This window comes from Taudactylus pleione, unplaced genomic scaffold (genome assembly GCF_031769625.1).
Source record: "Taudactylus pleione unplaced genomic scaffold, aTauple2 ptg000810l, whole genome shotgun sequence".
NCBI classification, from domain to species: domain Eukaryota; kingdom Metazoa; phylum Chordata; class Amphibia; order Anura; family Myobatrachidae; genus Taudactylus; species Taudactylus pleione.
Window position 1 is genome coordinate 3178405 of NW_028285212.1, and position 20511 is coordinate 3198915.

Genomic DNA, 20511 nt, shown 5'->3' on the forward strand with positions numbered 1-20511 from the left:
TTTAAAGGATAATCTAAGACCAGGTCTTTCAGGCTGTCAAAGTTGACATGTTGCACATTATCAACATTGAGCATGATTCCTTTAACTTTTAAACTGGTCTTTCTGTTATTTAAATGATATCCGTATGACTTGGGCCCGCTGAGACAAACTCTGTTATATGCGCACAAACCGGGATTTTGCTAGTCAGTTCACCTAGATAATCACCCAATGACGGATTCCAATCACCGGGCCTTCTGACAAAAATGACAGTCTGTATCGTGGTAAAGACAACGCTCTTGCAACATATCCAACAGTTTGTACAGCTCAATACTGGCATACGCCGTTGTTATTGCGGCTATAAAAATATTACAAATACGCGAGCTGGTGTAATGATCTTTGGCGTATTTTCAATTCACCATCACCGCATCGTCATCAATGAAGCCTAAAGCAGACACCTCATAGTGGGCCAAAAACGCGTATTCAAAAAGTTTGTTGGGATCTGACATGATCGCCGTGTTGGCCAAGTTACACCATTGCACAAATTTACCCCAAAGGCTATTATGGAAGAGTTTTTATAGTTGGCGCTTAGCCAGATTAATATGAATATGGTCCGGTTGGCGTTTCTCAGTCTGTACACCAATCGGGATAACCGGATGCCTCTTGTTTATCCCTGAGATGTAATTTAATGTACCCTGAAAACAAATCATCAGATTGATTATCAAAATGCCACACCTCATAGATTTTACACACTTGGTAACCCTTGTCAATGGCTAAATTTAACTCTACGGTACACCATGTACTGACGAGGGCTTGTTCCTCATCATGTTTACATGACTCTGCTTGCCCAGACTTGCAGCATGTACGACATAATGGAAACATTAGTTTACTGAGCATTTTAACCAGTAGAACTGGAAAGAAAAGCCTGCGCAGCGGGTACACTTTTACTTTGGCGATGCCAAAATGTTGTGATATCACCAAAATCTTTATGAATGATCCTGGGATGTTTTACTGGATATGATTTGGTTTTGTGGACAAATGGGTACAGACTGGTAAAATCATAGTAGTGTATGTGCTCATCCTGTTGTGTTTGGTGATACAGCTTTATGGCATTTGTACACCCGCCGTAAAGTGCAGCGCGTGGGTCCAAGGGTTTGGGTAAATCTCTGCCCTTAAGAAACTCCTGTAGATGCGTATCCGCTTGTAAAAAATTTTTCCACTCGCATTCCCAAATAACACGCACGTGAAACCCGCACAGTTTCAGAAAGTTAATTCTCACCTGCGTCTTGTGACTCAACTGGCCATGGGTCATTTGAATCACTTTGTTTTCATCATCGGGATTGTAACATGCACTAAAACTGTGATAAAAACAACCTTGGAACGCAAACGCTGTTTGTACACCATCGATAATGGCATATCTGTCCAGGTAGTAGCTACCGACTTTATTCTCACCCCCTTGTAATGCGTGTCTTATGTCTACACCCTCTGTGTGCACAATGTACTTTAGCCACTGTATGGCTGGTGTTAAGTAATGCTTCTGAGTCTTGTGATAGTTATCGCCCGGTACAAGCGCCAATGTGTTTTCCTTTAAAAATCTACATCGGTACATGGCCATACATACCGACGCTAATGTGGTAAGTTGAAACGGGTCAACATGCCTCTTAACAATGACAGGGCCTTTCTTTATATACAACAACATCCTGTTCAGTCATTGCTAAAATGGCGTCTTGGAAGGTCTTACAAGCCTTCTGTAATATTACCACATCCTCCTTGAAATAGCATTTAAGTTCATCATGGAAGTTAAATGGCTTATGCTTGTGTTTCTCATACCACTCTTTGAATTCAGCTAACTCTGATTCCATCATATATTGTATGCCGAAATGCTGAATATCCGGCATGATGCCTATATAATTTTGGTTAGCGGCGGTGTTAAAAAAAAAAAAAAAAAAAAATGCGGGAAATGGCCTTTTGAGCCCTCAAAACTCATTGCTTTTGGTAAACAACTGAGGCGTGTGGGCAAAAAATTTAAAGAGTCGATAAATCTTATCTTTAAATCAAAAATCATAATGCACATCAGTTAACCGCCTTGTGCCAGCACATCGATTTTAAATTTCTCCTTATTCAGCTGGCGCATTACAAAGCACCCATCATAACAACCGGCATTATGGGCTATGAATGTGTACCCCTCAAATTTTGGTCTCATGAATGTTTTTACAAACTCTTTGATACAAGCAAAGCCCTGAAACTCCCAGGATTGTTCATCCACTAGTATTTGAAACCACCAGGATTTTTCACCAGCTAGTGTTAACACGTAACAGTAATTTGGTATGTGTACACCTGTCTATTGCATAAATTCAAAATCACAAACATTTTTTTTGTAGGATCCACAGGTTTCATGTTTTAAATATAACACAAATGACCCGCAAAACTGCCAATTCACACCTTGCAAACGGGGCATGTCATCCCCGACACTTGTGACCAGGGGTGGTGTACCAACTGCAGAAGTCACAATACAATTTTTCAAGACACTGTGTTTTGGAAGACATCGCTAGAGCATTGTGCTCTTCTAAACAGTCGGTTGACCTGCAAAACACCCTACACACAGGACATCTGAACGCGGCCTTTCCTTTATCAACACAGGCCTATCTGAGGCAGGCCTTACAAAAGAAGACACAGTCGTGATTATTTTTGAGGTGGTACGCTGTGTGGCAAAACTTGCAGAAGAATTGGGCAACCACAAATGCTTTTATGTCTAATATACCATAGTAATGGTCGTCGTGCCATAAGATAAACAGTATGTTGTCTTTGCATTGACTGTCAGTACAATAATAATCCTTGTCTGTGCTGTAATACAGTATTTTAATTGTTGCTTTTCAGTGCTTTTCAAAACAAGCAATGTCGCTAAAGCTGATCGGCTTATCAAGGGGCAGATTCAAAGCTTTATGAAGCTCGAGCCTGATCATGTATAACGAGATCCGTGACATTTTCATTGTCCAGAAGTTTGCAGAGACTAGCTGCCAGACACAAATTGTTACCACTGTTAATGAAATCGTATAACAAACGCCTGCATTTCTTATCTTGCCTTTTGAAAAACCTCAGTCAATGAGGAGAAACGCGTCAAGGTGTTGACCTTTTATCCTGAACTGCTGCTATATATCCAGACGGACCTTTGCCGCCTGTGGGAGATTGAACACACTGGAGTGTGCATCCCGGTTACAGACTATTGCGGACTTTGCGGCTTCCATCTACCACCCTGCGGCTTCCCCCGCTGATACCACCTCATATCATTTCCAGTTGATCCCGGGTGCCGGAGTTCACATCACCGCTCCTTGCCCCCTGTTGTCCGCAGGTGACAGGTATTACCTCCTTCACAGGATCCACTTTCTGACACTATGAAAACCAGCCCTGAGTCTGGAGACTCTCGCAACGGGTAGGCTGAATTTTGTTGCCGACTGTTGCCCCTCTGGAATATCCTGTTGGCCGGGCTCCCATTAATGATTGTATATGTCCACCCGCTTATTTGGTTCATTCAGGACTTCAGTACACCAGCAGTGAGTGGCTTCTCTTGCATAAGGAGATACAGATAATTCTGCTATTGGGAAGAGATACTTGCTATTTATATTGAATTATTAAACCCAGCCATCAGTATCCAGAGGAACTTTGTCATCCACTAAAGGAACACATTTATTTTATCAGTTTCATTAGCTCCTTGATCCTATTTTATTCATGTGTAGAAGTGGTACACTGCATTACTGCACTGTTATAAAAATTTCATGTCCTGAGGAGCTGCAGTTCTAACAGGTTTATTTATATTGTAATAAATATATAATATATGTCACATTTCTGGTTTGTCTTCATGGTCAAGTGATTTTAGGCGCAGACAAGAGTTTTTTTTTGTTTTGGTCATTTGTGGGGGAATCTTCGGCAGATATCCCCTTGTGTCAGCTGCCAATAACTCACTGTTGAATTCCTATCATTTTATATCAGCGCTCCACTTTTTCTGAAATATTTCTCAATAATAAAGCTGGGTGGTATTCTCCACAGGAGTCGGTCTTTAGGGCGCTGCCTACGCGATTCTTGAAAACAGAAATCACAAATTTCAACTCTGTATCAATTAAAACTTCAGAATTACTTTTCAGTGTGTTTGTTATCTGATTAAAAAAACAGACGGCGTCTAATGTATCATGCGGCCTGCGATGTGAATAAATTGCATTGTGTAAGCTACCGCCCTCCAACCTTAACTGCACACGGTCATTAGGGTCAACATTAACCATGTACCTGTCGAGCATGGCCTGTATTGCATCATGTATTGCCCTCATAGCATCTACAAATGATGTTTCCCTATCCAAATTGACAAACCAGAAATGGAAAATGGTGTTGGATTTCAGATGCCCTGAAATTCGGGTGGTTTCGTTCATATCTGTCGATGGATTCTAAAAACACAGGCTGCATCTACTCATTATTACTGGGAGATTCTGGATCGACAGGTATGGGTGATGCTACGGCATGGTCCATCTGTGATTGTCTATCTACACTGTGTGATGCTGCGTTGTCATTCTGGCCGCTAAATCTATTCATGCCATGCCATCCTAGTCTAAGCTGTTTCTGTCTTGTGTTTATTAAAGCATGAATAGCATGCTTTACTCTTAAACATCTATGTATTTTTACAGTGCTGCGCTCTATGCGCTGCATGGTGGTTCAATCCATGACCTGTCATAATCAGTAATTTTTTTTCTTTAACGAATGCACGGGTCTGTATGAACGCATTCATTTCCCTACCTAGTCTAGCCTGTTCTGTTACGCCGTCCATATAACTTAATAAAATCATAAAGCATGTGCTGGTTGCGTTGGCTGCTGTGCATTATTTCTGCATGTTCTGTTAACAGCCCCTCCGCTATGTGTTTCACGCATGTGAGCTTCTGAAAATCATGCCTAACAAAGCGTGATATTTTAATTTTGATAGTTTACTCTTGTCTTCTGCCCTCGCTGGTGTACCTCTAGCGGGTTGTCGACCAACAACCGCACCTGTCGATCCTACGCTGGATGGCCCTGCAACAGCTTTGTCCAGCGTGTTCTGCGGCACTGAATGATGTCTACCACCGATGACTGATGGCCCTGAGACAGGATCATCCAGCGCAGTAGAAGGCAGCTCATTCACAGACACACTGACCCCGATGCTCGGGGTGCCTGAAACACCACCTTCCTCATGCACGTCTCTCTATTCTACATCTGACGGACATAACACCTGGGCATCTTGAAACAGATCATCATCCAGTATCAAACTGTTCTGCCTGTGTGTCTGGGATGATAATTGTATCAGATTGGGTATCTGGTATTAAAATAGGACTGACCCATGCAGATGGCAATGTTATAATATTATGTTAATTTGTATGCCTGCTCTTTATTTTTGAGGTGATATTGTTGACCTCTGCGGTAGTGTTAACGCTGGTACAGGGCACTTGTTCATCATGCCTGTTGACCCTCTTAACCTTTGCGCAATCTGCGCTGGTGCTAACACTAAGTGGTGATTGCTCGTCATCGTCATCCTGACCTGGTAACTTCTTGTACTTCTTACAAAGAACCTTGCAACTTTCTGGTACACTTTGCAACAGTGTCTATTGCCTTCTTTTAGTGGCTGATTCATTAGTATAACTCAGTCTCCTCTTTAATCGTTTTTGATTACATGGCTCATTCACCCAATATGTTGTGCATGGCAAACCTCTCACTTGTTTGTTTGGTTTGATTTTATTGTACAACTAGTTCATTATCAATGGTGTAGAACCTGCTAGATGATAATGGTTGTTTGGAGGCGCCAGTGTGCAGTGGTTCTCTTTGTCAGCTTCGGGCGATTGCGGCGTTGCTATTCCATCTGCGTTTGTACAGGTCTCTGGTTCTCCAAACTCATCCATTATTGTGCAGCAATAATTCACCGGCTCCATATTATATAGTGCATCTACATCAAAAGCTAAAAGAAAAAAGCAGTTAGATGTGCAGTAGTGATATACATTTTGCTCTGAAGAAAAAAAAAAGCATTTTAGATGAGTGTAATGAGTGTATAGCATCGTTTAATTAACTTACTTTCCATAGAATACTCTTGGGAGTTCTGGTTCCGACGATGGTGGTGGATGCGCTGGCATGCCACGTATAAGGTTTTTAACAGCTGATTGCCCACACAGAATTGGTAGGACCAGGGGCGGATTGGGCATTACATTTTGCGGGGAAAATCCCGGTGGGCCGATTGTTATTTGAGGCCCCGCCCCTGATTAACGTCACTCAGCTGGCTCCTGTGTGTTTTACACAAGGAACCCAGCTGCCTATCAGTACTGCCTGGCCGTGCGCCTGAGCCTCTCTTGCGAGAAGAGGCCAGCAGCCTATGAAAGCCCCACAAAGTGAATAGTCGGCATCCATAAGGAGGAGTGAGGTGAAGTGGCATGGGACCATGGGTGACAGCGTTGCTGCGGTGAGGGTAAGTTGCGGTGGGGATGGGGGGCCAGTCAGAGCAGTCTGTCAACCTGATCACATCCTCTCCACTCTCCCCTCCCCAGGCTGTGAAGTGTCATGTTTAAGTTTCATTTCACAGCCTGGGGAGGGGCAGAGTTGAGAGGAGACAATTGGGTTTGGCTACAGTCTAGGGTGTGATAATCTGTCTGTGTAGGAGCAGGGGTCTGATATACTAGGGGTGGAGATGATGATCTGTCTGTGGGGGAGGGAGGGTCTACTGTATTAGGGGCGGGGGAGATGATTATCTGGGGGAGGGGGGGTCTGCTATACTAAGGGTGGGGGAGATGATCTGTCTGTGGTAAGGGGGGATCTGCTATACTAGGGGTGGGGGAGATGATCTGTCTGGGGGAGGGGGGTCTACTATACTAGGGGTGGGGGAGATGATCTGTCTGGGGGAGGGGGTCTGCTATACTAGGGGTGGGGGAGATGATCTGTCTGGGGGAGGGGGGTCTGCTAACTTAGGGGTGGGGGAGATGAACTTTCTGGGGGAGGGGGTGTCTGCTATACTAAGGGCAGGGCAAATGATCTGTCTGTGGAGACGAGGGGTTTTGATCTGTCTGTGGGGAGGGAGGGTATTCTGTGCTAAGGGTAGATGATCTGTGTGTGAGAAAGAAGGGCTATTCCATGCTAGGGCAGGAGGATGCCACTGAGGAGACACAGGATGGTGCCGGAGTGAATTGGGGGTGGCACTGGAGAGGCGCAGGGTGATAGCACTGAATAAACACACAAGAGGGGATAGGTTGGAGACACACCAAGGCGGTGGTGCTGGAGACAGACATATAGGATGGTAGGTACGCTGATACTATTAGAAGAAAACACTGTGGCACAGTAATCTTCAGTAAGATAACAATTGTAATGAAACCATATACTGATGTAAATGGAACCAAAGGAGCAAATATATTTTATTAATATAAAATTGTTTGATATGGGAAACCCACATTTATTATCTGGTTGAACCTCTGTTGCATGATAATAACATTGGTTTTATTGGGACACATACAGACAGCTTCCAGACCATGGGATCTCGTGCATGAATAGCATATACCAACTCAAGACACTGTCTGTCCAGGGAGGATCAATTTCTTCAGAGATTCCCCATTGCAGAGAAATCATATAGGTAAGAAAATACTCATTCACATGCTTGATTTTCTTAATCACCGGAGAGAGGGACTGTGGGCATACCCATCAGCTCCTAGAGTGGTAGGCATGCCCCCAGTATGACTATGACTGAAACAGGGGGAGTGACTTGTGTGCATGGTGTTTTGCATTAGGCCACACCCCTTTTCATGAGGCCATGCTGCCCACTTTTTCGGCATGTACATTCGGTGCACACACAGATGGCCACTTTTTCCAGGGCCACTTTCAATTCCCAATCCGCCCCTTGGTAGGACTGTCTGTGGAATACAGATGTGTAATTTAAAAATGTTATCACATGATTTATTCTCTCTCTCTCCCTCTCTCCCTCCTAATTGCAGGCACAGAAACAGACAAATCTCAGGTGCACAACTCCAAATTATTAATGATAGATATATATATTATTGCAATCAATAGAGGTTTTTAGCATAATCATGGCCAAGGTTATGGGCCTACCCACCATATCCAGGTGAACTCTTTTTCGGGTAGGTCCCTAACATACTAGGGTTCAAATCCAGAGTGCAGGACCCCCCAAAACTGGCCCAGCCAAGCTGCCCCAGGGCACCACCATAGTAAGAAAAGTGCAGTGTAAAGAGATAGTTAGGAGCAGCTGCATATAAAGAATGAAAATAAAAAAGTGAAGTACATAGATATTAAACACACAGTGAATTTGTATGCTTGGTAAGCTTTCTCATGAGTACTTACAATTGGTTTGTGACCGCGGCGATGAAGCATACCCCATGTAAGGTTTCTGGAATGTTCAGATATCATCCCCAAATGCACATTCGGCCCCGTATGGGGCAGCACTTCTCAGGTCTTGACTGGCCGGACCTGCGTAAGATTAATTCTGATTAATTATGTGTGAATAAACATTTGTAAAATAAATTTAAATTATGCGGCAGCCGTTGAAGGCATATTCACAAGCTTTAACATTTTATATAAATAAATAACTTTATGTAGGCATTTTTTTAACAATATATGATCACTTACGGGTTAGAGGCTGATATACATGATCTTTCCTCATCTTGCGAAAGGCAAGTGATCATATCATCATCAGAAATCTCAGCTGTTCTGGCTTGTTGACTGTTAAAACAAAATATAGCACAAATTATATATATATATATAAAATTTATATTTTTACCATTAACGCATATTTTTACATAATAATGGGTACGTGTACAGACATTTTAACAATTCTGTGATAGATTAATACATACCGCCATTATTATTTTTTCTAAGGGTGAGCCTTGGTATAAACGTTATGCTGAAAGACATATTAAAAAATATGTATTTTATTACACATGGTTAACCTGCTGTCGTTAATCATCATATTTACAAAACATACTTTAAAATGAATCACAGCATATGCAATGCATATTAACGTTTAGTAACTGTTGCAATACCAAAAAGCACCACTAGATGCCGCTCAAGTCAGCTAACATAAAGGCATTCCAACAAATAACTCATACATTTTAAGCAAGACCACATTTATATATCTGTGTGTGTGTATATTATATGTATGACAATGAAGTATTACTACACGTATGTTTATAAACCGCCCATAACACTAATACATTATGAATAATGTTTATTTTGTTTATGAATCAAAAATTATTGTAACTTTTAATTACACTACATCACACCACCCTGTAATTGTGACAACCTATTTTAAATAATGCCATAAATCGTTATTTTGCAAATGTCACCATTAGCAAAAGAAATTGCTAGCTAATAAAACATAGCATATAAACAGAAAAATACCATCATATATATTAGTTACAGAGACAGCTAACACAGATGCTAATACCAAAAAGCACCACTAGATGCTGCTCAAGTCAGCTAACATAAAGATGTACCAACTGATGACACATACATTTTAATCAAAACCACTATATATATATATATATATATATATATATATATATATATATATTAGGGGCATTGTCACAATATGGTAACTCTGTTTAAATTAATATTTCCTACTGTGGGTATAATATAACTTAATTATATACAAAACAGATACAATGGGGGTTTTACCATACATAAATGTTAGTATATGCGGTGAATAGAATACTGTTGCTATAACATTAATAAACCCATCTGCAATGGCCCACAAAAATCACGCATTATAATCAACAAAAACTGGTTTGGCGTCAAAGGTTTAAAACAATTATTTATTTTTATATAGATACACCTTGTTTTACACCGCTTATCAATTGAAATTAAAGGTTGTCTAATAACGCTAATGAAATTCATATCTGTTCATTTTTTTTTTCACAGACTCATTCTCTGGAATTCCTCACATGATTTTCATGCATGTCCACAATTTCACAGTCTCATAGGCATCTTCTGGACCCTGGACAAACATTTTCCATCTGGCAAACAATTGCAGTGGTGTAAAAACTGACACCATTCATAATATCTACTTACACATCTGTATTCCATAACCATAATAATAAACGTGACATGTCCTGACTTGTTCACAGCCATATCTTATGTAAGAATAACAGGTAGAAGTAATCCCCCTGCTGATTATGCAGGATATAGCGCTGTGGTAATTTGGACTGCTGATATGTTCTCCCACTGATTAATGACCTGGTAAGCATGTGTACTTTGTATGGAAAACTTATGCATGTGTTTTTTCATCCGTTCATTGTGTACACCTTTTGTGCCCTGTTCCCCTGATATACCTATCCATAGTAGAATGATAGAAGTAAGATCATAACATTTAACTTGCATGCTTAATTTATAATCCGACCCATTAAACTATGTCTAACATGACATTATTCCAAGGGACAAGGTATCTTACTGATGTGCCTCAATTAAGGGTTAATAGCAATGCTGTATATGGTACAAAACATCTTACTGATGATGCTTCATCTAATAGCAGAACTGTCTGATTAAACATTGAACTCATTTTAGATCAAACACTATCACATTTATATACATTTGATTTCGATCTGATTTTGTTTTTTATATCAAAAAGATATCGCTCCATATAAAATGTATATTAACCCATATAAAGTCATATTAAATGATATCAGAAGGGGCAGGAAAGTGGGAGTGGCAGATGGAGGGGTTATGGGAGGGGCTGGGGGCGTGGTACCTGTCAAATTAAGTTGACGAAAAAGGGTTCTCTATCTACTCAGCTCCAAAAGTGATATATAAAGAGAGGTGTGTGACTAGTGGGTGCAGGAATTAGTTATTAAACAGATGATTAAAGTGGATAGATGTGACGCAATTGGAAAAGACAATAAAAATTGAATGTATGTAGTGTGAGGACTCCCGGCATCAGCAAAATGCCAGTTGTCTAGATTTAGATGCCTGTCATTTAACCCTCACCAGGATTAAGTGGTAGGGAAGCTGGCTATCTGAATTAGGTCCGCTGGCTTCCCAACTGCATACCATATCATTATATATTATGTATACAATTTTTTGTATAAAAGTATATGCTGATATTTGTAGTATGATTGGCTTATAACTATTCCTGTGTAGAAGGTATACTATTAGTTGTGACCTCCAAGTGGTTTAGAATCATTTTCCAATAAACTGAACAATGATCTGTGCACTAATACATTCATGAGAGAAGCTGTCTGGTTTAATCAGCACCCACGTGACATGTATCTTCATATTGGCTATCAGCGACCATGTCATTGCTCACATAACCTTTTTTGATTGGCCATAAGTATACACTTAGGTTCCAGTATATGCTGGCTCCAGCACTATAGCCTTGAAAAAGCAGTCATACCAAGCATGCATTGGTGTGCTATGCTGAACTGTTGAATGCATATGTGTTGTATTTTGAATATTCAAAAGACCTTTCTACAATGTTATAAAAAATTAAGAACAGTACTTTGAGTATTTGTATCTAGCTGTCTTTATCACACCTGTCAGGAGTATAGCTGCAAATGTGCTGCTTAATGGGGAAATATAGATCATATAGAAAGGGATATATATGCCTCACATTTGTTTTTTTGCAACATTGGTGAATACCTAAATTGAAGGCTATAAAGTTAATTTCATTTGATTGAAAACCTGTTATAGCAGGAATACTTAGTGCATTGTTCACAAATATATAATCAGTATCTGTGTCAGGGTATTACCCATGTCATATAATGAATGTAGCACATGTGCAATGATTTCAGTTGAGCTTTATATATGATATAAACCTATTGTGTTGTCAAATTTTTCGGGAATTAATTTTTTAGTAAATGTTCATCGCTATACAGTGCATCAGATCTGAGTGTGAGATCTGATACTGACAATCTGGAGAGATAATATATGTTAAATGTGAATATATGTAATCTAAAATGAGAGAATAAATATCACACATTCCTTTCTGAATATCTCCATATCTAAACAGACTTAAAGGAGGTGATTATCACCCTAATAATGTCATCCACAACATGGGTATGTATTAGGAGAATATTTCTATTGAGAAACTGATACCTATTGTGGGATTCGATAGAGGATACTCTTTGAGAACACAAGTATTAATATGTAATGTCTTTATGTAACTATATCCATTAAAATACTGTATATCAAACGTGATTAAATCCAGAATGTGATTCATAATAATGGCAATAAAAATCAGATAAATGTATACAAAGTATTAGTGATTTTAGTGTGGAACCTGACTTTGATACGAAAGTTATGAGTTACAATGTATGCAGCATTAACCTGCTAGGAGGTGTCCTAAGAGATCATGTTCTCTGAAACTAAATCTAGATACTAGGAACATGAAAAAGGTCTGATTTTCTTAAGCAAAACCTAGATACTAGGAACAAATTGATTACTTGGGACAACAGTGCGCTGCCAATCTTTTGAATCACACACTTTTATTTCTTTCACATTCTTCATTATATCTATTAATACTTTGCTTGATTTAACCCTTTATGAGAATTTTATATATGTAGATATTTGCATGAATAAATATTGTCATTCTTGTAAAATGTAATATTCTTACTGTCACACTTTTCATAAGATGTTAAATATATTATATACATTTAAATTGTTTATGCTGATAGTATATGGATGAGTACACCAATGTCAATCTAACTTTCCTTTCTCTTCTTGTCCTTTTGTATATATCACATGTGATATTCAGCAATATACATGCTATTATCAGACACTTTAAAATAAAGCATAAAAAGGCTGCAATGTCATTGTATGGGATTCCCCACAGGCAATGTTGTGTGTAGGGAAATCTCTCCCCTAAATGACAAACATCTTAAATACTTCTATTCTGATATTTGTGCATATACATGATTATTACTGGCTGCTCCTATACAGTATAGGACAGCTGGTATTTATGGGTATTTTGAAAAGTGTTATATTGCTGATAGTGGGAAGTAACTGATGCAATAGATGTATGTGTACTGCAGCCATATGTGTCTGTGGGTGATGTGAGCGGGAGCACCCAATCAAGAGGTAGTATTTCCCCACTGACCAATTCTTCATGTCACCTATACTTAATCCTAGGGGCACATTGCTCCTTATTATGTGTTGCAGTTTACTCAAAAATAAACTACCACATCCATTATACCAGTATGCACTTTATTTTTCTTTACATAAAATATATAGGGTCAGTTGTGTAGCAGCCTACAGGGACTGTTCAGCTATTACCAGTGACTGAAATGGGATATAACATTTGTACAGTTAGTTAATAAAGGCCTTTTTTCATTTTAGAATTTTCCTCCTTATGATTTTCCTTCTTTAATACAAGCAAAACCTGATCTAGATAAATGAAGGTTTCTTTCTTAAAGATCAAAATGTTAAATTTTTACGCAAATATTCTCTTAGCCCCCCAGAACCCCTCATCTCTCTATATCTCCAGACCCTCTTGGTCTTATCCAGGAAATCTGGGAAGCCCGTCTTGTTCTCTAAGAATAAATTTAAAAAATATGCCTTGGTCATGTCCAGTTATGCTGGAAGGCAGGCTTTATCCATGACCTATGATCACATTTGCCCAGCTCTGGTCCAGAATAACTGTATCTAATGCTCCTCCTGATCCACCACCTTAATCTGTGTTTTTATTGGTTGGATTATCTGCAAAAAAAGAAATAGTGACACATTTACTAAATATTAAAGCTCATTAGGGACGCTCATGTCTTGTACAAACTATTGTAGTAATTTTTTTTGACAGTCTACACTTAAACAAAAAACTCACACAAGAATAGATAAATATTCAAATGGTTTAAAAATCCCTTTATTCAAAAGTAAATATATAAATGTTGACATTATCTTTCACAATGGTATCACACTACAGGTTACATTACAGGGTTACACAGCTACATTGTATCTCTAGTTTAATCTTTTTATTTTTAATTTTATAAATCTCTCTTGAATTGTTTGTTACACAATTAGTGATCTAATCATTGTTAATTATCATGGTTTGGGTCTGAAATTCAGCAGTTTCCCTGAATGCTTTCATTGTTTTTGTTGGAGCTGTTAAACTTGCACCTATATGAACAAGAGTTCATGCTGGTGCACAAAGTTCTGTTGTCTGGCAGAATGAGTTGGACAGGGGTGGAGGAATCCGAAACCCTTGGACTCTTTCCCATGGGGAAGAAGCAGGTTGAGGGAGCAAACACCATCTTTAGAGCTTGATGAATTTAGGTCCCAATATTAGTGTATGGGGACAATGGGCCACATTGTGAGAGAAATGTAAGCAGGAAAAATCTTTGATATTTTCTGCTATTACCTTTTTGATGAATGGCCCCAAAACTTAATTTCTACAAAAGCAGGTGCAAATGTTTGTAATTTTGTAGAAATTAAGTTAGAATGAATAGACAACTTTGTCATTTCTCCTTATGTTTGCTATTACTGTTGTACAGTACGTTATTTCCCAAGTGTAATAATTGTGTTTTGTTCTGTACTGCTATATTTTATTGTTACACACACAACATGTACATTTCACCCTTTACAAATTTGTGCTCATTCATGTAATTCTTATTGCTGATAACTAAATTTCCACCTATAAGTGCCTAAATATAACTATAATGGAATCAAGAAAGGTTAGTGTTTAAAATGCTATAGTGGCACAAAAAATATTTGTCTTAAATACATTGTGCATATTTCAGAAAATATCATGGCAAGGATTTTTGTCATTGCTTAATGAAGAGATAAAGTTTATTTTTGCAATTTTAGGAAAAACAATTCTTGCTGTGCAACAGAGTGATATTCAGCTGTCTCAGCGATAGTAGCTGGAGGGGTAAAGGGGAAACATGCCACTTTGCCAGGACATTCTCTGCCGATATACACATGCATTGGCCACCCCTTTTCCACCATAAACATAGGCCTAATATGAGTTTTTGGTTATGATTCAACCCATGTCAGCCCCCTTTTACACTACACCTTTGAAAATGGGTTATTACCAAGTTAGCCCCATTCACATTGAATCTGGGTCTGCCCCACTAAACTTGTATGGTCAGAAAAGTGGGAGGTGACTGCTCCACTACCATCAATCAGCTCATAACCCAGGTTGCACCATTTACATTGCACCATTACCCGGGTCCATCCTGGGTCTGACCCTGGTAGCTAACTAGGTTGGATTACCGGTTGACTTGACCTGGTATATTTTTCATGGACCCATTTTCAACTAAGCCATGACCTGGGTAGACCTGGAAATATATATACAAAAAGAGAAAAATAGGGCTAGTTGCCGGGGCACTCTTTAGTCAATACAGTTAAAATTTAACTTTTATTATGTATAGATAAGATATCTGGTACCATGTATCCCCACAAGGTCATTCAAGTATATGTTAACCTTGTTTAGACACAGAGAGAAGATACACTCATAAAATGTATACAGGAACTCAACAATAACAATGTTAACATAAAGCTTACCCATTATTACAGTCAGGAATCTGTAACATTCCTGGATCTCAAAATGTATAAACCAATGAAGGTATTTTACAAACAGAACTTTTACAGAAAGGAAACAGCTACGAACAGCTTGTTATATCAGACCAGCGCACATTTTCCCCCTACAGTTGAGAATTTACCTAAAGGGGAATTCTTAAGACTGAAGTGCAACTGTTCAGAAGCACACATATGTAAAATTAAGAGCCTCGAACTAGTGGATAGATTAAGAGAAAGGGGTTACAGCAAGAGATGCATTAAGCGAGCACAAGCGTGCATTTCTTACCCCCAAGAGACAAATTGATATTCAGAGATCATGAACAAAAACAACATGACCAAAAACAAAAAATGAATAAGGAAGGATTGAGATTCATAGGTAACTTCTGCAAAAAATGGAGAATCATCCAGGACATTAGCCAACAACACTGACCGGTCCTTCACTTATATGCAGACTTGTCATTAATTTTGGATAAGAAAGTAGCCATGGGATGGCGACAATCAAAAAACTTAAGAGATAAATTTGTACAAAGCCATTGTTAAATTTCCTAAGAACACAAGGATCCTACGCCTGTGGAACCTGCAAGGCATGCCCACATATGATAAAACGTAACAGAGTGACTGATAAATACAAGTATGTTGGAATGACTTCAAGAAATTTGAAACTCCGTATTCTTGAACATGTCGGGACAATTAAAAATGCTGTCTCAGATAAAGCTAAATTTAAAAAAAACTTACATGAGTAGCATGTCATTTCCATATACATCACAATAACAACTATAAGGAACTTCAAGCATTCGGACTAGAAAGAATTAACATGGGCATGCGAGGAGGCGACCTTACACAAGAACTAATTAGACAAGAAAGCATGTGGACTTTCAAATTGGGTGCCCTCAATCTCCATGGAATGAACAAATATATAAATTATAGTGCATTCTTATAAATAAATGAACCAAGCACATCTTATTTCTTGCAAAAACTCAGATTTTTATGACTTCTCTATAAGAATAGTTATTCTAAGGATAATATGATTCATCTATAAAGATATTTACTCTAGGGATAATACGACTTATTTATAAGGATACTTATTCTAAGGATCATATAACAATTACTGAATTCAATTAAGAATCTAAGTATATAAATGGACATACAGGCAGATTTTGACCTTCCTAATAAACACATTTGTCATTGCTGCTTAATAAATAAGTTTATGTGGGAGCATAGCCGATATATGCTGAGAGGAGTATGTGAATACATTTACATGATTAGCACATACATTTTAAACAACATTGTATTAAACTTTTCCACACACTTATGGTTGCATGACTCACCACTATTCATATTTCACGTGATCCATTATTGTGTTAATTTTCTTTAACACATCTATTTCACACTGACTATCACATTACACTATTAATAATCTTTAAAAAAAAATCTTTCTATTATGGTTTGTATTCACTTCTACTTTCCACTATTTATTTTTATGTCTTATTTTTTTGGATTTACACCACACGTTTATTTAGTTCACCTTTTGTTTAGGACAACATAGCTAATATTTGGAGTCAGCACTATCCACAAGCGACTTAACACTTATCTTATATCTTATGGATTTATTATTGTGGCTATATCTTTCTATTCACTTTTTTAGTCAGCAACACTGTTTGTGGACTAGTTATTTCTTGTATTGCGTCTAAGACTTCTAGGATTAATAAATTTCTTACACCATATGATATGTATATCACCTTCCATAAATAAACTTTCCCTCTCCTCCATCATGTAGAGTGCTTTGCAGATGGTCTCAATGAAAATATTTGGTTCTTGTTACCAGTAAATGTTACTAATTACACTAACCTGATATATGAAGTGGCAGCATATTAAGGGTTAAGGATGTTGGCTGACCCATGTATCTATACAGCAGAGCCCTGAGGTGTCTGTCTGTTTAGCATACATACTACACCATAACTATTCATGTTATGTTTTTATGGTCTCATATAGTCTCACACAATTTGACATCACTGCCTAGTTCATTCTGTGATCAGATTTGCTGCTATATACAACAGTTACCTTTATCACTTGAAATAATTCCTAGTAGCATCATACTACACTATGAAATACAATTATGAGGTTAATAGACACGTGATTCTAGTGTACTTATCCCTATTGGAGGAGATACACATATCTGGGTTTAAGTATGTCTATTGTTCAGCAGGTATATTATACTGCAATTATCCAAATCAGATACTTTATGGTTACTCACAGACATATATAATCTGGAAAATCTAGCCTGTCCTATGATCTAATTTAGCATCATATACAACAGTTGTCCCTGCTTTTTGAAATGGGATTCAGGAATCTTATATCAGACTTAATCACATCTACTAGCATATCTAATATCTCTGAGATCAATGGACAAGCAATGTGAACAATTATCTTTATTGGAATAAAACTGTCTCCATTCCCTCACAGCAGAATTCTATCCATAACTAATGCCCCTCTTGTTTCCCTTCTTTTCCCCTCCTTTCACTTTGCCAGCAACATCCTATATATATATATATATATATATATATATATGTATATGTATGTACAGCAGAAGATCACAGCGCCAATTGGGTACAAATCCCTCAATGTAATATTTTATCAATTGTGTGTCTTTTTATCTCACACTAAAAATTGTAATAGTGTGACACAGTTATAATGCACCCCCAAAAAATATGAGTGTCAGCTCAACCAGCAAAATAATGTACCAGTGATAATCTGTTACATATACAAACAAATAGAGAATACAAGGAGCTGGCATAGAGCACCTACTGTGCTTATATAACTTATTTTAAAGTGCTAACAATATAAAGTGGTTTCGTGCAATTAAAGTGCTAATGCAAGGATAGTAATCTCAAATTACCAATATCCTCAAATACCTATGGAATTATTAATAAAACACTGTATATTAATAATTCCATAGGTATTTGAGGATATTGGTAATTTGAGATTACTATCCTTGCATTAGCACTTTAATTGCACGAAACCACTTTATATTGTTAGCACTTTATAATAAGTTATATAAGCACAGTAGGGCACTCTATGCCAGCTCCTTGTATTCTCATTCTCTCTCTCTCTCTCTGTATATGTGTGTGTATATATATATATATATATATATATACATACATACATACATACATATGCTCAGACTAGCCATCCCACCAGGGAGTGGCTAACCCGGTGGTCTAAAACTACATGTACCAGCATACTTTACACCTATTGCTGCTGAGTTTGGTTGTTTGGCTAAGTAACATGACCATATTGGGGCATAGTAATGGGCGTGGCCGGTCTCCCTGGCAATGCTTCATTATCCAATAGCATCTCCTAAAAGATGGGAGATGTGTGTTACTTATCTAAAGTAGCTGTGGTCTGTGAAGTAACACACACGAGGTGAACAAGCCCTCAGTCGGGCGAAACGCGCGGCCTCACTACAATGGGAGAATCAGTCAGTCAGTGCATAGACTGGACTTTGAGCTCCCACTACAATGGGAATGCTATTGTATGTACAATGGTATCATATGTAATTGCCAAATTGACATTAGTACAGGACCTCTATGTCCAGTAAGTGTATGAGCCTATACACAGAGCAGGTCTATGCTTTTAGCTGCAGAGACCTCTGGGTCAAAACTCATACAGTTTGCATTCATCAAGCATCCTGATATACTGGCTTGCAATTTAGCAGTTTATAGTGACACATTGAAAACAACAGACATAGTGTGTATATGAATACAATCTCCTTACGTTATAATAATGTTGTGTTATGTACTTCTTTTAGGATCATTGTGTCCTGCAACTAGCCTTATATATGTGTTTTCCTGAAAACTGTGTATATGAATTGCTCTACCCTCTTACGCATCCATTTAATGGTTAGCATGCTATTCTTATTCTCTGTGCATGTTAATGATATATAACTGCCAAAATGGAAATTCTAGGAAATTGTGGTTTCATTATCAGCTGAAATTATGTTTGTCTTTTGATATCAAAGATAAAGAATAGTCATGCAATATATTCTGTGTTATTTACAATATATATGAACATACCATGATTTAACCTCTACTTGGAGAGGACCTGTTAAATTTATGTGATACAAACACTGCTTTGAGCATACTGAGATGTAATTCTTGATAAGGATCTACCATTTGATATATAACATTCACTATTATCATCCCTTTTGGATTATAGTGTGATTTACTATATCCCTCTTACTTTTGTTACACAATATGAGACTGTAATGTATGTACTTGTTTGCACACTCTTACCTGGTACTATTAACAAACGACTTATGTGTAACAAGCAAAGTATGCTCATGCGTCAACTTTCTTGGAACACAATATTTTAATAGTAAAATGAGCTGTTCATTGTGATAGTCCTACATTTATGGCATATGGCTGTGTTTTGCTCTGACCTGTGCAACGGTAATCTACCTTTCCCTATCTGACTATCCCTACAGCCATACTTCTCTAGATTGCCCAATCCTGTCTGATCTTGGAAGCTAAATGGTGATAGGTCTGGTCAGTACCTGGATGGGAGACCTCTAGGGAATACCAGGTGCTGTAGGTTAAAAGAGGAATATATGGGTTTTTAGCAACAATTGGCAAAGCACCACAACTACATTCCTGGTTGTCACACTTACTCATGTTTTAAATACTGCAATTCTTGTTAACCATTACCATCACATACCCATTGTAATAGAACCTTTTAAATATTTTGCCAGAGGATTACCTCAAGACTCTGTGTCTAAACAAGGGTAACATATACTTGAATGACCTTGCGGGGATACATGGTACCATATCTTTATATATATATATATATATATGTATATATATATATTTATTAGTCTTTTTGGGCTATGCGAGCACCACCAACAAATATTTTATGATAATATATAAGTAATGACTATTTATGGTTGGTTTACATTAACATAACTAAACTTGAGGTTCTTTGCAGAATCTATACTTTTTTTTCTTGTAGACCTGGCAATAACCTGGGTTATTGCAGCAGTGG

The 20511-nt window shown here is 38.1% G+C and overlaps 2 pseudogenes; one reads left to right on the forward strand and one right to left on the reverse strand.

The window, feature by feature from the left end:
• Positions 1–1293: 1293 nt before the first annotated feature.
• LOC148474837 (uncharacterized) overlaps positions 1294–20511 on the reverse strand; it is a 52530-nt pseudogene continuing 33312 nt past the window's right edge.
• Positions 19950–20067, forward strand: LOC148474838 (5S ribosomal RNA; annotated as a pseudogene).